The sequence below is a fragment of the Nannospalax galili genome, unplaced genomic scaffold (genome assembly GCF_000622305.1).
Source record: "Nannospalax galili isolate Female #2095 unplaced genomic scaffold, S.galili_v1.0 scaffold127, whole genome shotgun sequence".
Taxonomy (NCBI): domain Eukaryota; kingdom Metazoa; phylum Chordata; class Mammalia; order Rodentia; family Spalacidae; genus Nannospalax; species Nannospalax galili.
The window spans coordinates 12,840,187-12,853,069 of NW_008360326.1; the positions used below are offsets into that span (position 1 = coordinate 12,840,187).

Here is a 12,883-nt window from a genome sequence, read left to right on the forward strand (position 1 = left end):
CAGAAACAAAATTCTGTGACGTGAACTTGGAAAACCAGAATGAGCTGGAAACGAATAATGAAAACGAAAGTTTGAGAAAACCCGGAGTCAAACATTACGCTTGCAAGGAGGCCAAAGGAAAGCAGTGTGCTAGACAACACAGGTCACCAAGTCAGGAGCAGCTGCTCCACCCTAAGAGAACACATGAAGAGGAGAAAGGAGGCAGTTTCAGAGGTTTTGAAAATCACTTCTCGGTCTTTTTGCTAAGATGAATTATATTAACTGTTCTTATCAGTTTGATATCTGATAGTCTCCTCTCTGAAGACAATATGTTACATGAAGTTTAGGAATAGATGACATAGGCCTTTGTTCTGTCCGGTCCATTCATTGACCTGGTATTGAAGTATTTCCAGGAAGGGTGCACTAAATTTTTTAAAATCTATTATACTGGATTATATTAGGTCATTTTTATTCAAGAACACATGTACTTTGAGCACATCCCCTGTACATCTCTCCACCCCCGCCACCCCCTCATCTTTCTGGGTTTTAATTGTATTTGTTTCTTGCATCTCTTTAAAATTCCTGAAGGCTAGAATTAATAGTGCTCATTAGCATTGTTCAGGAATAGTAGGTGCTAATACTGTCTGTGGTGTCCTGTATTTTCTTGAGTTACAGGAAATACTCTCAGGTATTTTTTTTTTCTCTTGCATTTAAACTGGTTGTCACCAAAAAGGGCTACGTAGCACAAAAAAAGCCCAGAGAGAAAGGGCCGAGGAGAACGGGGAAGGATTATTGTCTTGTGAACTGATTGTTACAGTGTTCAGTGTTATTTTGTGATGTATAAATTGTGTGTGTACGTCTATGTACATCTTCATGTGCATGTACACACATGTATGTGCTGCCGCATGTGCATGTTTGTGCACAGAGGCCAGAGGCCAACCTTGAGTAACATCCTCAATCTCATTCCACCTTAGTTTTGAGATAAGGTCTCTCACTAAATCCAGCGCTCATTGATTAGGGAGTCTGGCTGGCCAGCAAGCCCGGGGGATCTGCCTGGGTTTACCTGCCCAGCACTGGGATTACAGACACACACTGCTACATCTTGCTTTTGATGTGAGTTATGGAGATTAAACTCCATGGCAAGCACTTTACTGAGTCATCTCTTCATGCATTTTTTTGATGTACTGAGCATGAGCATAAAGTCTTTGAAATCAAGTGTGCGTTATGCTGAAGTTAATGTGCTGCCTCCTAGAATGAGGCCATAGACGTAACAAGAGGCTGCCTGCAACTTCCTCTCCAAGGCATTCATTACTAACAACTTTTCTGCTACCCATCCACTAATCTACAAAGATGTACTAAAAATTTTGTGGTGACAATAGTAAAACTTTAGAAGATACATAACAGTAGCGGTTGGGCATGACAGCACACAGCTGTAATCCCAGCACTTGAAAGAAGACAGGAGGGTCAGGAGTTCAAGACCATCCTCATCTACATAGTGTCTGAGATCAGGCTGGGTTTCATGAGACTGTCTCAAAAAAGAAGCCAAAAATAAATGAATAAGTAAATGAACAAACTAGGAGATAGGAGACTTAGTCAAACAAATGTTCGTTTTTTCCTCTTGTCTTCAGATGCAAATTATTCCTGGTGTGAAATAAACATGTATTCATAATTGAAAGCACAAAGGAAAGCCCCTACAGATTTCACTATATGAATATCAAATTCTTTACCCTGAAAAGCATTTGAAAAAGAAATGTTCCTAAACAGTTGTGAGAACAGTAGATTACATATGAGAAAGAAAAATGAAGTGGATCATTACACTTCTCCTTGAAACAAAAAGCCTTCAAAATGGATCTAAAACCTAAGGAAGATGAGTTTATGTCATAACTTAAGCAATATAAATTTATATTTCATAATCTCAAAATGGTAAAGAATTTCTATTTTTAACATCAAGGGTAAATTGCCTAAGTGACATGCTTATTTCTTTTACAACACTTCATACTGTAAAATCACATGAAAGATCAAAGAAAGTAGCGAACTGGGGAAAGCATCTATGATATATAGTCAAATACTCAATGACGTGATTATACAAAAACTGTCATGAATTAAAAAGACTAAAACCTTACATGGCAAATGACTACAAAAAAAGCTTTCTGTAGAAGAAATGTATGCATCACATTGACAGAAAGATGTTAAACCGGATTGATAATTGGTCAAGTTCTCATTAAAAAAGTCAGGTACCAACATTTGATTTTAAGTTTAACAGGAGCAAAAATGAAAACAAAGTGTTCAGCATTAGAAATTGAAAGAAGTGTCACTATCACATATTGTTGGCAGAAATGAAAATGATGCTTTTCTTCAAGGAAATTTGGAGTTCACATCAAAAGTCAAAGGCTCATATTCTTTGTTTTATCAATTCCACTTTTTAAAAAGAATTTCAAGGAGATATTAACAAGAACATACAAATAAGTGTGGAAACATATTTAAGACATAAAACATACACAACACTAAGATATTGTTCATACAATTGCCATTATGGGCTTTGTAAAAGATCTGTCAAATAGCTAATGATAGGCTGTTAAAATACCAGTTAGCTAGCAAATTAGTGAAGAAGTCTATACTGACTTAGGTAGCATTTTAATACCTTGTTATTTGTTAATATCAATGTAATTTCTAACTTAGATATATTCATATAGTTTAAGTGTGGAAGGTATGCTATCAAACATAAATATCATGGCCTAATTCTAGTGTAATTTTCATAACCATGTGACTAGAATACCTGCAGTATACAAAATGTAGGTGATTTTTAAAATTGTGTTAGTTTCTTTTCAATCTTATAAAGATATTACAGTTACTCATTTTTTCCAGTAGTGTTATGAAATGTCTGAATTGAGGAGATAACGTATATATGTTTTAACTTGCCTGACATGTGCTGAGTAGCCTCAGCTGGCTGGCTGGCCTGTGAGCCCCAGGGATCCACCTGTCTCAACCTCCCCTGCACTGGGATTACATGGGGATACACCCCCTCACTGTTCCTAATGTGTGCTCTGCAGGCTCGAACTCACGCTTGCAAGACAAGTACTTTACCAACTGAGATATCTTCCCAGCCCTATAAAGTAGATCTTAATTTCCAAAGATTCCCACACACGTGTAGCACTAGCTTCTTCCCACACACATGACACCAACTCCTTATACAGTCACACCTTTGTAGATTTTAACACCTGTCTCTCTGTCACTCAACCCCAAGAAAAAACATACCATATCCTTTTCTTTTACCCCACTGGTAACATTCCCCCATGGTTTCTAGTATCGTTTCCCTCTGAGGTTCTAGTGAACAGTTTTGCACGACATCTTTGGTTCATACAGGCAGATGTGTCTAACTGTGACTTTTTCAGACACGTTCACCAGGTACTTTGTTCATATCCCCCCTTTGCCCTCTCTTCTCCCTCTTTTCCCAGCGCACTCATCTCTCTCTTCCCAAATGACACCCTTCCTCTTTCCAGTCTTTGTTTTGTAAGTCTGGATGCATGAGAGAAAGTGTGATATTTGCCTTTCTGTGTCTTACCTTGTTTAACATGATGGTCTCCAGGTCCATCCATTTTCCTGCAAATTACTTAATTTTGTTCCATTTTATGACTACAGTGTGCACATATACAACTTTTTCTTTACTCCTATGTTGGTAGTTATCTGGGATGATTCTAGAGGTAGCCTTCATTTATCTTCTTAAATCCCTTTCAGGCTAGTCTGGTTCATAAAATCATAAAATTGTCCTGTCAAATACAGCTCCATGGACTAGACCACATAGTACAACTGCACTGTTCTTCAGAGAAAGACTTACAGGAGCTCAGGGGGCTCGAGATGGACCGATAGTTACGCTGCCTTGGTCTCCTTTCTTGAGCAGTTTATTGACTACAATTCCTGTAAAGATCAAACGGTCAGAGGGAAACCCTCTGTTCTGTTCAGTGACTTACCTGTCCTCTTTTCCCCTGTATGGTACAGCAAGCCGTGATCACTGAAAGCACCAAGTGCAAAATCTTCCCATGGACACTTGGGAATTCAGCTTGGAACTTTCTTTATTATCAAGAGAGCTTGTAGAGTTTTCCATTTATTTATGTACTACAGACACTGGGATTTTGTGTTATGTTAAAAAAAATGTGCTTAGGGGTCCTAGAGAGATGGCTCCAATGGCAAAGAGCACTGGCTGTTCTTGCGGAGGACTCAGATTCAATTCCCAGCACCCACATGGCAACTAACAACCATCTGAAACTCCAATTCCACAGGCTCCGACATCCTCTTCTGACCTCTACAAGCACTGCATGACATGGGTACACATACCTACATGTAGGCTATATACTCAGACACATAAAAAATAAAATAATAAATAAAATATTTTTAAATGTGCTTAGGCAACTCAGAATGAAACTAAGCTTCTCGGAGATACATGCTACTTGTGTCTAGATCATAGTTACCTTGATTCATGAGAATGTTTCTTTATTAAAGTAATCAAATCAAATTTGTTTCACATGATATAATTTGTTCAGTTTCCAACCACAAAATATCTATTGGCTCACTATTTAAATAGGCTGAGAATCTCCTATTTTCAAGGCATTGTGTGATTTTACATTATATACACGTATTTATATGGAAACAGATATGATACATACTAAACATATTAAGTACATTTTACACATACATGTACAACACAGTGAATGATGAGACTGATTACCTCTCAGCAATAGAAATGCACACAGTGGGCTGCAGAAGAGGAAATTATTACTTCTGACTGAGACAAACGGGAGTGTTTGCTCTATCTCCTGAAGACATCGCCTTGGGTTCTGTCATTAGAATGAATTTTAATAAGTAGAAACCCAAAAGAGACATGGATAAAGATAAAGAAAGGAAGACCGGGGGCTGGAAAGACTGTTCCTCCATTAAGAGTACTGGTTATCTTGCAGAGGACCCAGGTTCAGTTCCCAGCACCCACATGGTGCTAACAACCATCCTTAACTCCAGTTGCAGAGGATCTGACACCTTCTTCTGACCTCTGTGGACACTGTACAACATGGGTACACTTACCTACATGCAGGCATTACACTCATACATATAAAATAAAAATAATAAAATGCTTTAAAGGAAAGACAGACTGGAGGCAATATCTTTTTAGAGGAACTATTGGCAGCTGATCTCTGCTGGGTGAGGGAACATTGATTTTCTTTAAGGGAGTGATGCTAGATAGGCTGAACTGGCTCCAGTGGATGAACTCACACCAAGGGACATCTAGGCACACAAACTTCACTTAAGAGGTCCTCACATATATGATGAAATGCATTGAGTCCTATGGGCAGATTATAGGGAGTGCAGATAGGGAAGGTGATCTAAATATGATTAAGATGTATTATATGAAATCCACAAAAATTCAATAAAGAATATATTTTTAAAAAAAGAAAGGCATACTGCACTAGTATAGAGGAAGAGCTAGAGTCAGGGAAGCAGAAGAGAGGAACGGTAGGACAGAAGCCTGGAAAGGCAGACTAGAAAGAGGTTGTTGGAGACATATGGGTATGCCCTCAGATGGCAGCATTAAATCTCTTGATGAGTCTAAATATCGAAATCCTGCTAAAGGATCTACTGCCTTTATGCTGGCCTATACAGTCCTGGGCAATCCCATATTTATAATTTATATTTATGGTTTATAATTTAAAACCCTGTCTCTAGTAACAACTTTTAAAATGCCAAATATAAGCATTTCACTTAAGGAAAAAAAAATCACCAGCAGAGAAGGATCCCAGAAGCTCTTGGATATTAACAGCTGGTGCCAGACGCACAGTGTGTGTGAGATGTACTCAGATGCTTGGAAAGAGGCCATTAAAGTCAATGCAAAGGGAGAAACTCAAGGTTGCATGCTTCTCAGGAGGACTTCCTAGAGGCAGGGACAGAGAAATGAGAGGGAACAGATCTGTGAGTCTTGGTGTGTGTCCTGGGTGTGGGGTTGAGAGGACTGCCGCAGATGGCTATTAGACCTGCTTCTGTGTTACCACCTTGCCTCAGAGAGCTCAGATACATGCCAGATAAGGCAGCAAACATTTTAAGGCTGAAAGAATCCTACCATTGAACCAAAAGACCCAGCATCCTGAGAGGCATAATTTTTTCTTCTGGAACAGTTCTTTAAAAAAAAAAATTCTTATTTTTATTTCATATGTATGAGTGTATTGCCTGCATGTATGTAAGTGCACCCATACCACGTAATGCCCACAGAGGTCAGAAGGGGGCATCAGATCCCCTGAAAATGGACTTATGGATGGTTATTAGCTGCCATGTGGATGCTGGGAACTGAATCTGGGTCCTCTCCAAGAGCAGCCAGTGCTCTTAACAGCTGAGCCATGTCTCCAGCCCCTGGAATTTTTCTTTCTAATAGAAATAAATGTAGGAACCATTTGTTTGCTTTGCCAATATGAGCACAGAGGGGAATAGGGATGAATCCTGTCAGAAGAGCCTGGAGCTCCCTCCTTCAAGAAATAAGAAAACGTGGCACAGACCTAATGAAGAGTCATAGATGTTCTAGAGATTCAGAGACCCTACGTCTCTGCCACACTCCCTGTGAGAAAGCAGAAAGTAGGAGAAATACTTATTTTCTTGGTACTTGCAAAACCTGTATCCAGAAAGACTGGTAGAAATGGAATTCCAATAAACTGATTGGATAGTTGCTTGAAAGCCAGGTCTCTGTTTTCCCCACTCACAAATACAGACTAAAGGTCAAGACCTACCAGTATTAAACACTTTATCTTCTAGTCCCCAAACAAAATTCTTTATCATCAAGTGCCAAATGATAGTATTTTGGGAAAAAAATCCCTACCATTTGCAACATATGGGTAAATAATTACAAACTTAACAACCGATTTTAACTCAATCAGCTGCCGTACTCACAGTTAAAAGAACAACAGTGATATATATTTATTTGACTCTTTCAGCACCGTGCTATAAATAGAGCCTGTCAGAGTTACAACACACTTTATGCCGAATACCAACTACAAACCGACCTTTAGTTTGCTGACTGTATGAACCATGAATGCACCATTGCGTTCCAAAGGACACAGGACGGTAAATTTCCCCTGCATTTTAAGTTTAGGTGGATTTAACTTCAACTTGTATTCATTCCAGCCATGCACATTGTGCACAGCCCGTGGAATGTGTGAGGAAGGAGGTCAGCAAGAGGGCACCCACCATCATGAAAGCACCTAGCAAGCAGCAAGTTTCCACAAGTGCATTTTACCTTTGTATTGATGTCTGGGCGAATTCAGGCAATCACAGCTTCCGGGAAACAGTCTCCTTATAAAGTAAGAAATAATAAGCTCAACTAGTAAGTCAAAGTATAAATTTTCCTGGTCCAAATTCTGTAGGAAACAAAAGTATGGGGATCCAAAGGGACGACCCCAAAGTACTGAATTCTACTGCAGTGGCAGGTGTGGCACAGAGCAGAGCGGATCCGTCCAACATGACCTTCACCGGTTTGAGGCGTACACTGGGCTAGCTGATTCTGTTTACTCTTCCTGAATCCCTACTGACCACAAACTGTGCACTTTACGCCATTGGCTTTTGAAGTCTGCTGGCACTACAGAAACAGAGCTCCATTGTTAAGAAAATTGTTTGGGGTTTTTGTTTCTCTTAAATCGGTACATTCAATTCTAAAATAATTTCTAAAACAGAAAGGCTCTTTGTAAAGAAAATTCTAAACAGTACTGATTAATTTATTTCTTCTATTTTCAACAACTTACATGGAAAGAAATTGATTTCAAAGGCCAAGGTCTTTGAAAAAACTAAGGTTTGCCATTCGGGTCAGTCCTTTTGGGTAGCTTATTATAAACTAAGAATTTTTAATTTTGTTTTAGCATTCTGGCTAGAGTTTGATGTTTCCTGGAAACCTGTACAAGACATCTACAGAATGGAAACTAATCCATATTTCTGATCATTCTTGAGTTGCAGATGCGTTGAGACTCCTTTCTACTAATTCCTCAAACCTCAGTCCCAGGGCATCTGGTCCTCACAACCCCTCCTTTCCGAATTTACCCATGAATTTGTCGCCTACATTTCATGTCTATGACATCTGTTGGCTGAATAAACGATACTTGCCAAGCAGTGAGCTTCGTGCTAAGGACACAGTCATTCACAATACAGAAATACATGTTTTGGGTCTTCTAAGGACATGAGCCCAAGAGGCAAAGCCAGAAAACAGTGCCATTAAGTATCAGAAAAATGGAACCAGATGTAGAGGCACCCTCGGGGTCTCCCAGCCATTCCTTAGTGGGATTAGAAAGGTTTTCCAAGGCAATGGTTCCTAAAATGAGAACAAAGGGACAAGGAGAAATTTAATTCATGGTGACAGGAAGGGATATCTCTTGACAAAAAATAGCTGAAAGTCCAAGGGGGAAATGATATACTTTATTCCTATATGTAAGCATAATTTTGAGAGACAAAAAATATGAGGCTTTAACTAAAGAAGAGTTTAAGTAGCAGTAGCAGCACACGTTAGATTCACACAGGGTTCTATGAGATTCTTTATCTCTTATTTTATCAGTCAGCGGGAGCCACCAGCCATCCCCATACTCGGTGACTTAACGTAGCAAAATGTTCTCTGAATAGCTCATTTGGATAGCTGGTTTAGACTAGACTAAACTGCCTATTCACCTATTACTCAGCAGGCTTCACTGAAATGTCTGCAGGTTATTTGGCCATTAATTAGCTCATCCAGAATGACCCTGATTGGGGCAACTGTGACAGAGGAGAAGCAGGCATGTGTAAGAGCTGTTTTAAGTTTCTGGAAGAGTCTGGCCTAGTAGCAGTCCTTCATACAAAGTAAGACTCATGGTTAACTCAGAGCACAGATGGAGACAACTCTACCTGTTTTGGGAGAGGTGGTGGGGCCAGATGCCTTAGCATGGTACTTACTATAGTCTATTGATCACGGGCTGAGCCCAAGTTCCTGCTGCATGCTGGGCTCTGATTGCTAAGATGACAGCTAAGGGGAAGGCGAGAATGATGCTACCAGATCCCTTAACTGGATCTCTCACTCACACTCCCAAACAAGTTCAAGAATAATATTCTTCGTCTTGAATTAGGACAGCATCATGGCTTCTAAAAGCATGAGGGTCTGGGATGCACTTTATGCCAAACTGGAGAAAGGTGGGGAAGGGGGAAGAGAAGGTTTACAGCAGGAGGAGAATACAACTAGACAAACTTCTTTGAGGAAGCCTTAGAAAACTCTTCAATGTAATTAAACCTACATAAAGTGTCATAATACGTCAAACACTCATAAGTTAGATAAACTCTATTATCATATAATCCTTACAATTTCACTCGAGAAAACAGAGGCTTAACAAGGTTCTATAACCTGTCAGCACTTGAATTTGAAACCCAGCAGTCTGATTTCAGAACCCATTACTTTAACTACTATATGTCAAATTGTCTTATCACAAAATGTTCCAAGTCCTACCCTTAAGAATATGTTTAAAAGATACCACCAAAAACTATTGTAGGCTTGAGAAAAAAAAAAAAAAAACCAAAAAACCAAGAGCCATGAACATTTTCTCTCCATGAATAATGCAGTGACAACTTCAAGAATGTATAGAGTGCTGCCAGGGGAAGTCTGCATTCCTAACAAGTTTATCTTTGATCACTAATTCATTTACATAGATCCTGTCTGTGTGTCAATCCTCATGACTCGTGGCACTGCATATTTTAGAACTCGACATATGCATTCTTTTAACAGCAGCCTAAGTTTGCTGTCTACAATAAAGAAGAAAGCACATCAGCAATATATAAAGTCAAGTTTCTTTGCTGACTGGTCAGGACAGGCAGTCACGTCACATCATCACTCCAACAGTCTACCACGTCCATTTTCTCTGCACTGTGAGTAAAGGTATTTATTCACTCAAAGGCATACTCATTGGTCAAACACTCTGTTGTGTGCACTGGATTAGGTATGGAAGACGTAGGAGAACAAGTCACAAATTTATAGTCCGGTGGGGGAGTCAGACAAAAGAACAAATAACTGGGAATAAATATGAGTGAGATATAACAATGTACCTACACCTACAAGCCTTTACACCTATTAGGATGGTTGAGGAGATGTCCATAGTAGAAGGTCTGGAGCTCACTCTCGCACACTGAAAAGCAAAGATGTGTAAACAAGATGTATTTCAGCAACATAGGTAGGAGAGGTAGGACCTCTCAGTCATTCCAGTCATTCAAATGTTCTGGAAAATGTAAGATGACCAGGATGCATCCTTGCTTCTTCTCTTGCTGTTGAAGGATGAGGAGCCTTTGTGGCTTTGGCATGCAGACTCAGTCAAGGTGGCCTGAGCTGTGATGAATCAGGACCCCCACAATGACCAGGAATCTGTTCCCTATCTCCAGTGATGCCTTAATAATGTTTCCAGGTTCTCTAGAACTTCCAAAGTGAGGGGGTCCCTCCTCCTATCCTGTGCTGGACACTCATAGACTAAGGACCTGACAAAGATGGCTTGGGACTTATTCCAAGTGGTAGTAGAAGAGTTGTCAGGGTTTCCAAAATCCATCTTTAACACAGGTAAGTTTTTCTTAAAATTTAGTTATGTTTTTAAGTGATAATTAAAATTTCTAGTTACCTAAGTTTGGACTAATTTGATTTTTTTGCAATAAAAAATGAATTTAAACAGTGACTGAATTCTTCTCAGGTAATTTTTAACCATTAACTGAGGGGCTATGGGCTTTTTGCTTTGCTTCACATTGACTCAGCTCCTACAAAAGTCCATCACGAATTTTCCCATCGTTTCCAATCCACTACACTAGCAATAGTCATAGAGAACACCAATCCAACAAAAAGACAATGAACCAGCACCAGGGAGCAGTTTCTCCAGTTTTCATTTTCACCTAAATTTTAATTGTTCTACAGACTACTTTTCATTTGACCTATTTTTTTTATTTAGTGCCCAAAATACTTCAACTTCAACAAGTTGGTTTTTCTCAAACTATGACAATTAAGAAATGGATTTTAGATGATAATGGTGCTAATGAAAGAAATAATCATGCTAAAAAGTAATGAGACACAATATGCTGTCATTGACAAGCCATGGAATCACCTTGTTTGTCCCTCTGAGCCATCTCTCTGCCCTACACACTCTGCTCTCTGATCCTGCAACTTGGTCTAGTTGCTCTACTGTTACAGACAGAGAAAACGAGAGGAAAGAGAAGCAGGAGGGCAGAGCACCTGTTCCTTAAAGGCAAATAAACATCACTCATTGACCATTTATATACCCAAATTACATTATCTTTACACCCTAAAGCCTAGATTCCTCCACCAGAGTAAAGCAAATGCCTAGGAAAAGGCTCAGGAGAAGGGATGCTGGTGAGGCAACCTGGGCATTCAAATAATAGGGCATGTGCTGAATGGCTGAAAAACGTCAAAGAGGTAACCACTCAGTCTTTCAAAAGATAGTTCTCCATACCTACTCTGCATTCATGGCACTGGGGAGACACTGGTTGGGGGGCAATGATGCATTGCTCTCTCCCCGAGGGTGATTACAGTCTAAAAGTAAAGGCAGATAAATCAAATAACATCACAAAAAATAAATACAATTGCACTGACACACTAGAAAGGGAAAACGTGGTATAGTGCTATGAAAAGTGAAAACAAATATTGACCTTATTTGGGAAATCAGGTAAAGTTTTTACAAGAAATTGTCTTTAGCCATTGGCCAGGTAAAGATGAGTGTGAAGAGGATGAAAGTGGGGAGAATGCACAGCAGGGCAAAAGAAGGGTGGGGTTCTGAGTAGAGGGAGGAGGAGCATCTTACTCATGGCCACTCCAGCTGCAGTGACCCAGGACAATCCTGCTCTGAACCTGATGCCCATGAGTAATAGTGAAAAGTGGCCTCTTTCACAAAACACCCTAGGTTAGATGTTACATTCAGTCGTCTTCTGGGTAACAAACCAAATGAAGCTATCTGTAATGTGTAATCCTAGATCAAATACCATAAAAGCACCAAAAACATACAAGCATTAATGAAAATACCAGCAAAATCCAGCTGAAATTTAGGGTTTTGGTGACAGTAATGGATCACTGTGAATTTGTTACTTTAAAACATTAAGGTTAAGGGAAACAGAAATCAGTATCCAGAAATTATATGCATTATTTTGCAACTTCTTAGCTTTCTGTTCTCACTAGGAGAAAAGCTAAATACTTTAACATTTTTTCTTTTAGTCAATCTTCATTTTCATTACTGATTTTTTTTTAAAGTTTAAACATTAAGTTTGGAAATACCTTCAAGTTTACAAAGGAATTACAAAGACAGTTGTTCAATGAATGTCTATTTCATACATTTATTTAGCCTTCTGTATTGGTCAAGATACTCTCAATCGTAAGAGACACAGTTCTATTCAAACCAATAAAGCTCCTCCAGAACCCCTAATAATTAATGGTACAAGCTTCACATACACCACCAGTATGGCATGCAGACCTATCACGGAGAGAGTATATGAGCAGAAAGGTGGCTTCAAATTTGGAAGACATAAAGATGCCTCCAGAGAGAGACTCCAGAGGGTCTGGCCCACAGACATTTAATATCAACTGAAAAGAAAGAAAGAAGAAAGATGGAACATGCTGCACATCTATCCCCTTAACTATGCAATCAGCCTAGTCATGAATAGTGAGTAGGGCTTAACTCAGACTATGGTGCTTGTATTAGGGGCTAGGCTTATGAAAAGCATTGAAAAGATGACAGTCTTGATGAAGATATAGGAAGACTAACGTATTGTCATTCAAACCCGCTTCTTTAAAGTGACCAACACGTTGCCTTAGGGGACAATCTGATGAAACACTGGCATATGAAAAGTGTATACATTTTTATATAAGTATTTCGTTCCTTGTGTGGAG

General features: G+C 39.3%; 1 non-coding gene across 1 annotated transcript; it reads left to right on the forward strand.

Annotated features, from left to right (window-relative positions):
* Window positions 1-222: 222 nt before the first annotated feature.
* On the forward strand, window positions 223-408 carry LOC115068924. Its single transcript, XR_003848266.1, has one exon. It is a non-coding gene; the product is annotated as a U2 spliceosomal RNA (small nuclear RNA).
* Window positions 409-12,883: the final 12,475 nt, after the last annotated feature.